General features: G+C 50.4%; 1 protein-coding gene across 1 annotated transcript in view; it reads right to left on the bottom strand.

Annotated features, from left to right (window-relative positions):
• The window catches only part of GABRA3 (gamma-aminobutyric acid type A receptor subunit alpha3), a 75,282-nt gene extending 66,165 nt beyond the window's left edge, over positions 1–9,117 (bottom strand). The window contains exon 1 of the mRNA XM_050901772.1: positions 9,066–9,117. The gene's annotated coding sequence lies outside the window, so the exon portion shown is untranslated. The remainder of the gene's footprint in view (positions 1–9,065) is intronic.
• Positions 9,118–13,265: the final 4,148 nt, after the last annotated feature.

Consider the following 13,265-nt stretch of genomic DNA (forward strand, 5'->3'; position numbering starts at 1 on the left):
CTACCTGTGCTGCCTTGGGGACACCCACATGGCAGAACCACTTGCAAAGTCTCAAGACTCATTTTTTCCAAACATCTTTTTCTGGACAGTTAGGCCCTCGTTCAATTCTGGAAATGACACTGCCAGAAATTATTATTAAGTTTGGGCACTGAGGCTCAAGGTAGTGGGAGTGTTCGACTGTACTGCACTTAGTGTGCTCAGATTTTTCATTAATGTTCAGTTTTACTTTTATTGTGATGTTATTGCACATTTAACTGCCTTCCCCTTTTATGTATCTCATTATGTTGCTGCACCTTGGAACAGCACTGCCAAGCAACAGCCTGTATGAATATAGCTTGTCGTGACGTCTCCCCAACACGACACCTCACGTCTGGCACACATGGGATTCAGCCCAGCAGAGGCTCAGCACCGTGGGAGCCAGGCACAACTGGCCAGTGTGAGCCCCCAAAGCCATAAATGAAGGCTTACTTCGATCACAGCCTGCAGAAACCAAGGCAAGATGTTGTTGCCAGCCAAATCCGACCTCTGGATTTCCCCACTCAATAGGCACCAACATTGCAAAGCCTCAGGCAGCTCCTTCCAGCACTGAAGGAGATGCTGGGTTGAAAGCCAAACCCCAGCACTTGAACGGCATTTCTCAGCTAGTGGAGTATGCCCCGGGATGAAGGGGGCAGGTGAGCTATGCAAGTGCTACCAAGGAGCAGGGGTTTCTGCACACTGACATCGGAGACGGGAACCCCCAACAGAAATCCCATGCAGAGAGAGCAGGGAGCTCAGCTGAGCAGGATGGAAACACCTGGAGATCATGTATATCATGCATGTGCAGCGATGTGTATCTGGCTACCCCTGCCACAGACAACTGGAAGAGGAGAAGGGGCACAAGGCCAGGCTGGGTTGTGTGTTATGCTGCAATTCTGCATTTAGCTACCCCTGGTCACCCCACAATACTTTGGCCCTACAGTCTTCCTGGATGCTGTGCCTGATCCTTGCTTTTTAGCTCAGTACAGCTCTAGGAGGACATGAGCTGCCAGGCAGGCAGAAGGTAAGAGTGAGACACTATAAGTCCTTATCGACCCACCTCAGCTTTTGTTCTGGCAAGATACTCACTAAAGGCAGGCACAGGAAACAAAAAAACAGGCGTTGGGCCCTAGCATTGCCTTGCATAGAGCGTACTTCAGACATGTTACCTTTATCTTCCTCCCCATCACTCACTTAAAATCCTTGCAACTATCAGTGCATGGATTAATTTTGTGCATGTGAGCATTTGCCGGTGTGCTCGGCCCTTATCTAATCAGGATGCTACCTAGGGAAGAACAGCCTTCACACCAAAGGAGCACACACTTACTGGAGGCTGCAGGAGCCTTATAGCATGGGCACACCTACACCTCTGGTGAGACAAGCCCTGATTCGGGATGACTCCTCTGGCTCCTGCCACCCTCCAGCTGAGAAGAGACACAGAGTCTTGGAAATTCATGTATTTGCTGATGAAGCACAAATTAAGAGGCTGAACATCTGTTCTGTGGGAAATTCCAACAGTTAGGGGAGACTCGTTCCAAATCACAACAAGGACAGCTAAAATGTTGATGTTTCTTACAAGGCAAATTCAAAACTCCTTCAATTAGCAGCTCCTCAACAGATTTCCTTTCAACTTTTCCCTTTCATTTCACTTAAACTTGCATATTATAAAATAGGATTTAATTGATTACTTTTTTTCTAAGGCAATTTCAAACACTAGCCAAAAGCAAAAAAAACATTGCTGGCTTCCCTCTGCCCTCCCCACACCACCGTTGAAAAATTTCATTGAAATCAACACTTCCCCATTCAACTATTGATTTCAATAAATGGTTTGTTTTGGCAGAACTTGCACTGCCAGCAGTTTTTGACCAGGGATATCCATACAAATGAGGACCCTTTGGTTTTGCAGCAGGTGCCTCCTGGGTCTGCAGGAACTGTTCTGACTCCTCTAGAACATTTTTGACCATCTTTATGAGATTTGGTGGGACCGTGGGCTGGGGAGATTACGCACCAAAGGTGGGACAGAGCAGCTAAAGAAAAAAGGATTAGAAAATGGGGCAGCAAGGTAATTCAGAAAGAGATAGGGTCAGGAACAGCGACAAAAGCCAGAAGCACTTACACCTTCCATGTAGGTGTCTGTGCCAAGAAGCTCTAAACAACTGCATTTCCACCAAACCTTGTTCATACAGTTTTCCTTCAATATTATATGGAGATGAAGGACTAATTTTCTACTTTGGATAGTTCTGTTGAGGAAGGTGCTAGCCAAGGATAACAGGGCTGCTTCAATGAAGTTAAATACATGCTTAAGTCTCATTTTAAGCATCAGAACCAGTTCTATATACCTGCCCTGGGAGAAAAATCTGTTTTCACTACTTGCGCAAGTGATTACTTTGCCAGCCAGTGCTCAGTTTGCTGGCACAGAGAATGCCCCCAAAATGGGGTGTGAGAGTACATGGATGGCTGGTTTGCTATGGCTGCACTTACAGACTCAGGAAGGACAACACAGCATGGAAAATAGCTTGGCACTGGTTTCTACCACTTTCCTTTGGTTCTTGTATCGTATTTTTCCTGGGGAGCTGGATAGAAGAGGCTGTGCAGCATTTTCCTTGTTCTTTGGCTCCTTTGCACTTGGAGATGGATTGAGAAGCAGACTCGGTCCTGAGGATTGTGGCTGACATTCGGGATTAACACAGGGGCTTTAATTGTTGGTGATGAACCCTGGTAGCCTTGTGACATTGAGCCAGGGCTGGCCAGGCAGTGCTGGGGGAGCAGCAGATGGAACAACCCCCTTCCAGCGCTGGTGCTCATTCCCTATTGCCGGGCAGGAAACATGTCTCTGGAGGATGCAAGGAGGCTTTTGCAGAGGAGGAGGTTTCACCCTTCGTACAGTTTAAGAGATCTTCCAAAGCTCCCCATAGCCAGAGCCTAGTGTGGTCCTCACGGCACAACAGCTCTCAGCATCACCTCTCCCCTTTCCTAGGGCTCTTGCTAGTCCAGGCTCAGCACGAACCACAGGGACACACAAAATGTCAGCCGGTGCAAGTGCTTTATAAGCCCAATAGCTACTGGCCACACAGCCTCTCTAATAACAAGGTTTCAGGCCTGGCAGGTTTGGAAAACCAGTCCTGGTTTCAACAGCCCAGTAACTGAGCTCCTCAGATTTTAGCACAAAAGAGTCGCGTTTGGAGAAGACTGCCTGCCCCATAGCAGTTACTGCTTGCAGCAGAGCAGGCGGGAAGGGGTCCCTCGGTGTGCAGCACCATCTTGAGCAAAGGAAAGGAATGGAAACACCCACGAGTGTCCCTCGGGAAAAGTAACACTGGGGCTCCTCCAGCCCAAACTGGTGCTGTCCTTGCAGAAGGCACTTAAACTAAATGCTATTCAGCTGTCACTTCCCATTCAGGAAGGCTCTGAAACAGTCAATGTCTTGATCTGAATACCTGCAGGGATCCCTGATCCTCTGGGAAGGGGAGGGAGGATGCAGGCAACGTGCATTTAACTGCATGTAACCAAGTAAGGGTTTAGGAACGTTAATTGGATTGTAATAGTCTCAAAGAAGAAAAAAACCCAAAATCTCTTACTAGGTCTCGCTGAAAGGAAACTGTATAGTATCCATGAAGAAAAAAGCAGAATGCAAAGATTTCTAAGCTCAGAAAAGAGTGGTACAACTCCTTAGACTGACCCCTCTTTCACATAAGTTAAAGAACATCACCCTATAGCTTCTGGTTCCCGTCTATGCCTAGGCAAGATGGAGCCTATAGGGATGCATACATGTTCAAAGCAGGTCTGCACTTACTTCCTCCATCTGTCCATTGCTCATTTCTTAATGGCACAGTTAGCAAATGCATTCATCACTAATTCTGCAGTTGCTGGTAACCTCCACAGCTGAATCAAATGCAGATTTTCTAAGGAGCCCTGCTAACTCTTTGCAGCTGGAATCCAGCAATACTTGAAGTTTACAATTCTGTGCACTCTGGATTTTGGCAGGTCTCTTTATAACCACATACCTGAAGGCATCATAAACATACCCACTCCTCTCCAACACACACAGTCTGTCCAATCTCCAGAGCATCATAGCATAACAACACTCCTGAGAAATACAGCCTTCCTGTTGGATGTGTAGTTTTTGGAACGAGGAATTGGAAAAGCTTCCTTCTCCCCAAGACAGCAACATGCTCCAGCCCCTGCTCCTACTGAGCTGGGTTTGGGAACCAAAAAAGTGCTGGTACCTTCCAGATCAGCAAGGTACCCTAGTAACTATGTTAACATTGGGTATCTCCTGACTTGGCATACTGAGCCTGATCTTTTCAGAAATCCTTATTCTAGAAACTGTTAAATATTCTGAAATGCCTTCCTAGGAAAGAGTGATTAGCACAGGCTTACTGCTGACAAGGGAAAGACAGATAGAGCTCCGGAGGTGGAGACTGAAAGGTAAAGCTTGCAAAAAAATCTGGGAGAACAGCCCAGAGAGGGGGAGGAGACTGCAAGCATCAGAAAGGGAATGAAGACAGAAGAGGCCCATAAACCCACCTGGGTACATTTGTGAGAGTCATATCAGTATCTCTCCCATATTACTGCCTCCTTGGAACATGCACAGCCAAGGGAACAATCTGATTCACTTAGCAATAGTCTCATCATGCAGGTGGCATTCATGAAGCAGCCCAAAGGACATATTTGCCCCATCACTGCACCCAGAGATGCTGTGTACCTGCAGTGTCATTAGGTCAGCACGCCCACACGCCATGCTCCTACACCACTGGTATCAGCTGAAGGAGTGCTGAGCTCTTACAGTTCCCACTCAGCCAACAGCCCCCAGGACCTGCAGCTGCTCCACATCTTCGCCAAGTCAGGTATCTCAGGGAAGAGTGTGCCATGAGGAGTTGATGCTGGGAAGCCAGCTGGAAAACAGACTGGGAAGTAGAGGCAGCCTCAGTCCAAAAGCCCAGATACAAGCACTTCCATGCACGGAAAAGAGGGTGATCTAGACCCGGTGGGTGCCAAGCACATCCACCCACCTGCACAGTAGCACAGCCAAGCACAGCACTATAGGTGACCTCACAACACCTGCATATTTACCCCCAAAGTCAGGTGCACTTGCACAGCACAAGAAGCTCCTTAAAGCCCTTCCTCATTGCACTGGATCCTCTGCAAAACAGGTCCCAGGCATCAGGAGAGGTCCTCCGACACCTCGCAAGGATTCCAAAATTGTCCAAACTGCACAGGCTGTGCTCTGCCCAGCTGTCCCCGATCCTCCATGAGCACACCAGCCTTGTGGTGATCAATGCTATGCCTCTTCTAGCGCTTCTTCGGGTAAAGCTCCAAGCTCTCTCTGCAGAGATGGGCAGCCAGCAAGCGCTCAGTGCAGCAGCAGCAGCAGCAGCAATAAATGCAGGCGATGCACATGCTGCCCTGTGTCCCTGTTGGGGACGTTTTGCTTCAGTTCTCAATCACTTCAGCTAAAAAGGAGGATCCCTTGGAATAAAACTATCTTTTTATTTGAGGGCAGGGGCAGCAATGAGCAGACATGGTTCATCTGGAAGCCTGGAAATGATGGAATAAGACACCGTGGTGTTTCACAAGACCCTTGTCCTACTGGTTGTCTGCATCCCTTTGTTCTGAAATGAGCTGAGATGCACGCATACACTGCACAACACAGGCAGACACCCAAGCCAGCGCGTACTGGAAGCAGTTCAGCCCTGCCAGCATCGCACTCTACCTGCACCAGCCTGTGCAGGGCAAGGCTCGGTTTGTTAGCCTGGACCAAGGGGAGTGCTCTGCTTCCATCTGAGATGATAGGCAAGATTTCTCTGACTTGCCTCTCAGTTTAGCGCTGTTTCATGCCATACAGATGCTGCTGAAGGCCAGAAGCTACTACAGCGTTTTATAGGCATCGGAGAACAAGAAACAGGCAGCAGTACCTCCACCTACCTGAATCAAACTTGCTGTTTACCATCTACTTAGAAAAACAGTACTGGCTCACAGCAAGAGGCACATGGCAGAGGAACCACACAGTCTTCGACTCACAAGCATGAAAATGTTTGTGCTTACCTACCCGAGAGGCACACATTGGCTCGTCCCCACAAACACACACACTGCACAAGCCATAAACAACCTTCCCATGAATCTGCCACACACATACGGTATGAGGCACACATGATGGTTACTGAATGTGTTGTCTGCAGCTCTGCGAGAGATGCCAGCAGAAGAGGACACTCGGAACCAGAGGCATAAGGCAAAGAAATTAGAGGTTCAGATCAACATGGAAATCTTGGGAGCAAGCCTTAAAGCGGATCTCTTCTGTAGAAAGCTGGTAACGGAGAAACAAGCTCTGTGCCCAACTCCCAACTCAGCTTTAATTTCTCAAAACGAGAAGCCGCTTGACAGTTTTTCCTCATCAAAACAAAATTAATCCCAGTATTGCATCTCTCTACTCAAAAACACATCCAGGGGGACTGTAGAGTGATTCACACCCACAAATGCTATGGGAAACCGTTTGCACTCAAAGTGTAACAAGCCAACACTGATTCACCCACATAATTACAGGCAGACACTGATTCACAGCTACTGCAACTGCAGACAGACTGACTCACAATCAAAGCAACTGCAGACAGACTCAGGCTCACAAGCACAACTGGAAATACAACTGTGCTGACAATACCCACAGTCTGTAATCGTATGTACACACAAATCCTTGGAAAACTAGCTAGCACCCTAACCAATGCAAATGCAGCTAGCCAAGCCCTGTGCTTTTTGCTGGTGCTCTTGACCTTCACCCCACAGCCATCTTTCCTTCACCGATGGAACAATATCCACACCTCAGCAATTGTTCCTTCCCTGACAGCCCTTGCACTTGCCAAGCACAACTGTCAAAGCCTGAACCCAGGAGCAGAGCCGTATGATGCATATTCAGACACACAATGCGTACAGGCACAATAAGTGTATATGGTGCAAGACATCAACGTACATCCAATTTGAAACCATATATCTGTGCACTGACTGCACTGACTTAGTGTTTCCAGAATATAAGTAAATGCAAGCCAAGTATAATACATTTAGCCCACGGGCAAAGGAGATGGCAAAAGACTCACCACTGGGCAAAAGCTTGAAAGGCAGGATTATTTACTACACTCTCTGGCTGGGTATGTAATTATGTCAGTGTTCAGCCTGGGTATTGTGCTACTTTTGTAAACAGTTGGCAGGAATACTCCTACTGAGATGAGGGGCTGGGCTGCTTCTCCAGTGTTGAGAGGAGCAGGCTGAAGAGGACAAGGTCTACTTAGAAAAAAAGAAACTGAGGTGAAAGAACGGATTAAGCAGGAAAAGATGAAGGAGAAGCTGAGTGTGAAGTGGGACAGGTGGCAGTCTACAGACAAAGAAGAAAGAGAAAAGGAGAAAGAACAGAAGGAGGAAAGCTGCATGATGCAGACTTCTGATAAGAAGCTCCAGAAGCGAGGAAAAGCAGCAGCCTCCCAGTGCTGAGCGTGCCTCACAGCGGTGCAGACAATGCATCTGTGCATACCCACGCACTGAGCTCTGCTGCGCTCTGCGAACCAGGAGGAGATTCCAGGGGAAAGGATGCAGCCTCCAGCCAAGCATGTGCCAGGGGGCCCAGGTGCAGCCGCAACCCCTCCAGCTGCTCAGAACTCTCTCAGAAAAGAGCAGGAGTGTTGGGCTCGCGCGCTCCTGCCTCTGTGCATGTGTGTGCGTGTGCGCTGCAGGGCACCCAGCCACCACAGGCACAGGTTGAAGGGCAGGCTGGCAAACTCCACCAAAACCACATCACCTCAAAACAGCCTGAAATCCTTTATCCTCCAGGGTAAAGAGAAAGTTAAGAGTCAGACTACAGAAAGGAGAGGACTTGCCTGAACTACACGTAGCATCTTCTAGTTGTAGGCTGGACCTGCCTCACCACCTGTTATTTTTCTTCTTCACACTCCCCACAAGGAAGCTAAGAGGACCAAGAGGTGAGGGAGCAAACCTGCTCTGCTGCTGCCATCAGAACAACTCAGGTGAGCAGCCGCTCAGAGCTGCTCTTGCCAGCTAGCCCACGACAGCAGGAGTCTCACCAGAGGGTCCCGGTTCTCCATTTCTATCTGAGGACGCTGGTGTTTTTGCAGCCAGTCAGCAGCAGATTCAGGGGAGAGACTACGGATGCAATTGGCCAGGGAAATGTCCAGACGAGAATCGTTCTGGCAGAAGGCAGAGCGAGGAACAATGGATAAGTGTTGCAGTAGGGACTGTCTAATGCTTAATTGCACTACGCTACTCCTTTTTAATGATCTATATCTCAGTCCTAGTAACTCTGGGGGTAGGAGGAAAGATCTGGAGCTCTTTTGCCTTTCCTCCCATACCAGCCCCAGAGACTGCAGCCCCCCAAACTCCTTTCCCTCCCCCCTTTCCTCCCCACCCCGACAAAGCATCAGTGCCCATTAGGCCTGGCTGCAGGATTCAGGGGGAAATTTGACTTTGCTTTACTACACTGTTCTCCCCGCTCAGCCCTTCCCCTGCATTCACCGTCCGGCTCTAGAAACGCGGCTCAGTATTGCCCTCGTCCAGACATTTTCCATGGCAGCCGCTTATACCTCTCCCCGCTCTCCATCCGGCAGTGCCAGGCGGGCGGGCTGGAGCCCCGGGGGTCCCCAGCCGGGGGGGGACCCTGGCACGGCTCGGGCGGCCGCTCTGCTCCGGAGCAACACGCTCCGGAGTTGCTGCGGGAGTGGGGATGCTCCGACCCCGCCGCCGCCCTCCCGAGCCCCCCTGCCCGGGGGATGCGAGCAGGGCAGAGCCCCCCTTCCCCCGCGGGGCCGCTGCTCCCCCTATTGTTCACTGGCCCGTAGACAATAGCCGGGGGGGCGGCGCAGCACCCGGGAGCCCCATCCCCGGCCGGGGGTTCGCACTGCCCCCCGCGCGCCCCCCTCCCCCCCCATGCCCAGCCCCCGGCGGGGCGGTTATTCGCCGCTCGGTGCAGCCGCCGGGGAGGCGCGGAGCGGAGAGGGGAGACCCCGGGGGAGGAGGGACGCGAACCACCGCCGCGCCCCGCAGGCACTCACCGCCGCGCCGGCTGCCCCAGCGGGGGGCGGCCGGAGCCCGCTCCGCAGCGCTCCGCGGGGCTGCGCGCCCCCGAGCCCGCCGTGCCGCCCGGCCGGGGCTGCCCGCCGCCGCCGCCTGCGCGCTCCTCCGGCCGCGGCGAGGCAGGGAGAGAGGGAGGGAGGGAATCAGCATCCCCCCGCCTTCCTCCTCCTCCTCCCCGCGCACCGGAGGAGGGTTTACCCACCCGCTTTGTGCGGAGCTGCCCTCCCCGCAGCGCGGGCGGCGGGGACGGGTCGCTGCCGCCCTCCCTGCCCCGGGTTGGGGCCATCATCCCAAGCGATGCCCCGGGGCCCCCGCCAAACCCCGGCCTCACAGCACCGCGGCAGCCCCCGCCATCCTTTCCGCGCAGGAGGATGAGCGGAGCAAGGCTGGCTGCTCCCAACGTCTACCTGTTGAAGGAGGGAGCTCCCCAAGGCGCTGGTGCTCTGCAAGGAGGTGGCCAGCACCCCAAGGGGTGCGCTGCGCCCCAGCTGCTGCCAACCTGCCTCCTCGCTGCAAGGCCTGGCCGAATCCCGGGTCTGCTGGCGGGGCAGGGAAGTTTGGCCCGCAACTTGGAATTGCTGAGATTTATATTGCAATAAGATGGCACGCAGAGGAAAATGAATGCGGAGAAGGGGGGAGGAGGAAGAGAGGTTAAAACGCAGCAAGGAGTAGGCAGTGAAAACAAGGACAGATTCAGCGTGGCAGTGCGGGAATCCCAGAGGAAGGGCAATGCGAGATGCGCTGGACAGAGCTGGCTGGGCTTTGGAGGTTTTGTGGAGCCACACGACAGTGAAGCTGGGAAGGCAAAAGCTGACAGTAAGGCGCACTCAAAATATATTGTCCCTGCAGAGCTCTCCTTGTTAAACACGCACTGCAAGACTCAGCTGCAGCTGTGACTCCAAGGTATATAACCATTCCTCCATCACTGAGGATGCGGGATGTGATAAAGGATCATAACTACAGGCATTACTGACCCCCCACCCCCCCCCAATTCCTCTAAAATACTCTGGGTTTTGAATACTTAAAATAACATGCAAACATACTTCAGGGCAAGGGCCCTCAAGGCATGAGTAATTAAATCCAGTTTAACTGTCAGTTCTCTGCATTTTGATATCAGAAAATGATCCAGTTCTTGCTTCCAGGAGAAAGTTAGGAGCAATCACCGTTCTACCTCATCCCTACAGACCACAGCCATACCAACTTTGGTGAGACAGGAGCATTCATCATGACTTGTTTCTGGACAATAGGAAGAGAACACAGGCTCTCTTTCAAAGCAAAATTTCAGCTCCCTATGATCTGAGCATGTTCTTTACTAATCCAAGTATCCAGATTTATATCTGTTAGCAGCAGTTCAAATGCTGGTAGAGTTCTGCTTTCCTCTGCTGGATAGGGGCCATAGGCAACAGCTCATGAACCTCACAAGATCTGAAGACCAACATCTTGAGCAAAAACTGAGCTTAGCCCAACACAGTGCCCCCACAATCAAATCTGACATCTCTTAGACCAGAGGAGGAAGAGTCCTTAGTGTTACTGCAACACTTGGCTCTCTTACAGGAACTTTGTGGCTACCACAAACCATATGTAATCAAGAGAAGTTTCTCCAGCCCTCAACACCACATCCAACCCTAGCCAATGGAGATTAAATACTCACAGGACAATTCTGAAGCATCAGCAGCCAGGCTTTCAGGTTATTTTCTGATCTCTGAAAGGTATTTTGCCTGAGCTGCAGGGACCTTACTTTTGAGATCTTGTGTGGACAGCTAACATTTTGATTGTCCTTAGACTGCTCATACATGAATGACAGCAACCAGTACATGGTGTGGGGCTGTTTCCATTTTAAAAAGTCTGTTTCTGCACTGAATTCCCCCTGCCATAGTCTAAAGCATCACTCAAGAAGACAGTTCTGTGTGCATGCCAGCAGAGGAGCTTTTCTGCTGGTCTCCACAACTGGGACAAATCATAGGATCATAGGAAAATCCACACTGGAAGAGATTTCAGGACATCATCTAGTCCAGCCTCCTACTCAAAGCACGGTCAGCTGAGGAAGAGCCCCGTGAGCAACACAAGTTAGCCATACTTATTCACACTGAATTTCTGCTTACATCTAAGTTTCCTCCAAGCCACATCTTCCGTTCCTGATTTATATGCTTGTGAACACAAGCGTGTTGGCAAGGGAACAGGGAAGAGCTCAGAGGGAGCCCCAAGGCACAGCCATTCAACTTGGCTAAAAGCCCCAAGGATCTGGTCCACCATCTTCCCACTGGAAGGTGACACACCATTGGAGAATATTACCTAGATGACCATGCCCAGAGGTGGGACCAGACACAGGACCTGGCTAACTCAAGAATATTGCTTGCCTGGAGGCTGAGAGCCCAAGAGGCCCTAACACTTGTTCTTCCTCCTTTCCAAACTGACTCAGCTGCTGGCATGAACTGCCTTGGATATGAGAACAGGCATGAAACAGAATCAGCAAGACAAGCATATCCGGAGACAGAAATGACTCAGGATTTTAAATGGCTCATATTGAAGAACGTTCCAAGATCTATAGATTTAAGTAGTGCTAACAATAGTCACAGGCAATGGAAACCACGCTTCTCTTGAGGCCTGTTCATCCAGAGCAACAGCCATACAGACTTCCCCAGGAGCAACATATCTCGCTCCACTCTGATATGCCTTCTCCAAAGACTGCCTCCTCCACTCAGAGGTCTCCTCTGACATTGCCAGCAGCCTGAAATAGTCTTGGGCACGAGGCCCTTTATTGGAAAAGTTTTTCCAAGAATCTAAAAATCAAATTAAATCCCTCCCCTTGTAGCCACACCACACGCCAAGTTCTTACAAAGGTGGGGGAAGTGTCCATAATTGGTGTCAGACAGGAAAGAAAGCACAAGGTAAGGAATTACAAGGGTGTAGCCACATGAACAGTGAGTTGCTAAGAGCAGAGCAAGAGATACAGCACCTAAAAAGCACCCTAAATGAGGAAGTCAGTGGATATGCACATTGCAACCCTTTCTGCCCCTCCAGATGTGCTGATCCACACCATATCAGTTCATGCAAGTCCTTGGCAGAGCAGGCACCTGTGCACCATAGCAAGACCTGCTTCTAGCTGCCAAACAGCAATAATCAAAATCTCCACCAGTCAAATCTCTCCTAGATTATAGAGGCTGTACCAGACAGACTCCAAAGCTTTGCATGATCTGTGCCCCTTACGGTTTGGCTGCAGCAATAAGGGCTGGCTGGCTCACCCCACCAGTGAGCCCTGCAGAGACATCAAGGGAGGCCCTGTTAACAATGGAGGCAGTGGAAGTCCTCCTTCATCCAAGCCAGTGCCGAAAGCCAACTGACCTGTAAGGGAGAGGAGTACTCCTACCATCTGGATAGTGCATGATGACAGAGTTAAAGACACAAGAGCTATTCAGCAGTAGCACAGGATGGCTTTGAACAACAGGGGATGCTATCGGCAGGGAGAGGCTTTGGCCAGGGAAGAGGGCATTAGCTAGCTCAAGAAGTCCAGCTTCAGACAATCTTTTCTTTGGGCGGTAGGGGTAGTGTTATCGATAGCTAGCATTAGCTAGCTGGAATTGTCTTGATCTCTGCTCTGTTCAGAAGGAAAGATAACCCTCCACTAAGAGCATCAGTCTCTGTGGATACATCCATCAGTTTAGGAGGCGTAAAAACATCTTGTGAAACTTGTAAGCAATTATCTTTTAATGCATCACTGCATCATAAGGCCTTTTATTTCCTTCTTAAAATATATAACCTCCCTCCCCCCCACCCCACTCTCCTTTACCTGCTGGAACACCTACCTGAACTCTGGCACACTCCAGGAGCTGATGGCTTTGAGGCAAAACCCTTCTTATGGTGATCAAGGTTAAAATGTGGCTGTCACCGTATTACTGAAGAGTAATCTCTCAAAATGGAAGTATAGCAGGCTGGGAATATCTTGCTAATAATTACCTAAGCCTTTCCCTCCTATCACCCTGCTCAACTAGCCAGAATAAAAGTATGCTTAGTTTTAGGTCCATACTACAGTGCCCTTGAACTGAATGGAATTGCAGACTTAACCCCTACTATAGCAAAGCAGAAGGGTCCATTCTGAAGGTGCAGGCTGGAGCAAGAGCTTATGGATGTGCAGCACAGCTCCAGTACACCCACCTCTTTGGAGACAAGTCCATGCCATC

The sequence above is a fragment of the Gymnogyps californianus genome, chromosome 9 (assembly GCF_018139145.2).
Source record: "Gymnogyps californianus isolate 813 chromosome 9, ASM1813914v2, whole genome shotgun sequence".
Taxonomy (NCBI): domain Eukaryota; kingdom Metazoa; phylum Chordata; class Aves; order Accipitriformes; family Cathartidae; genus Gymnogyps; species Gymnogyps californianus.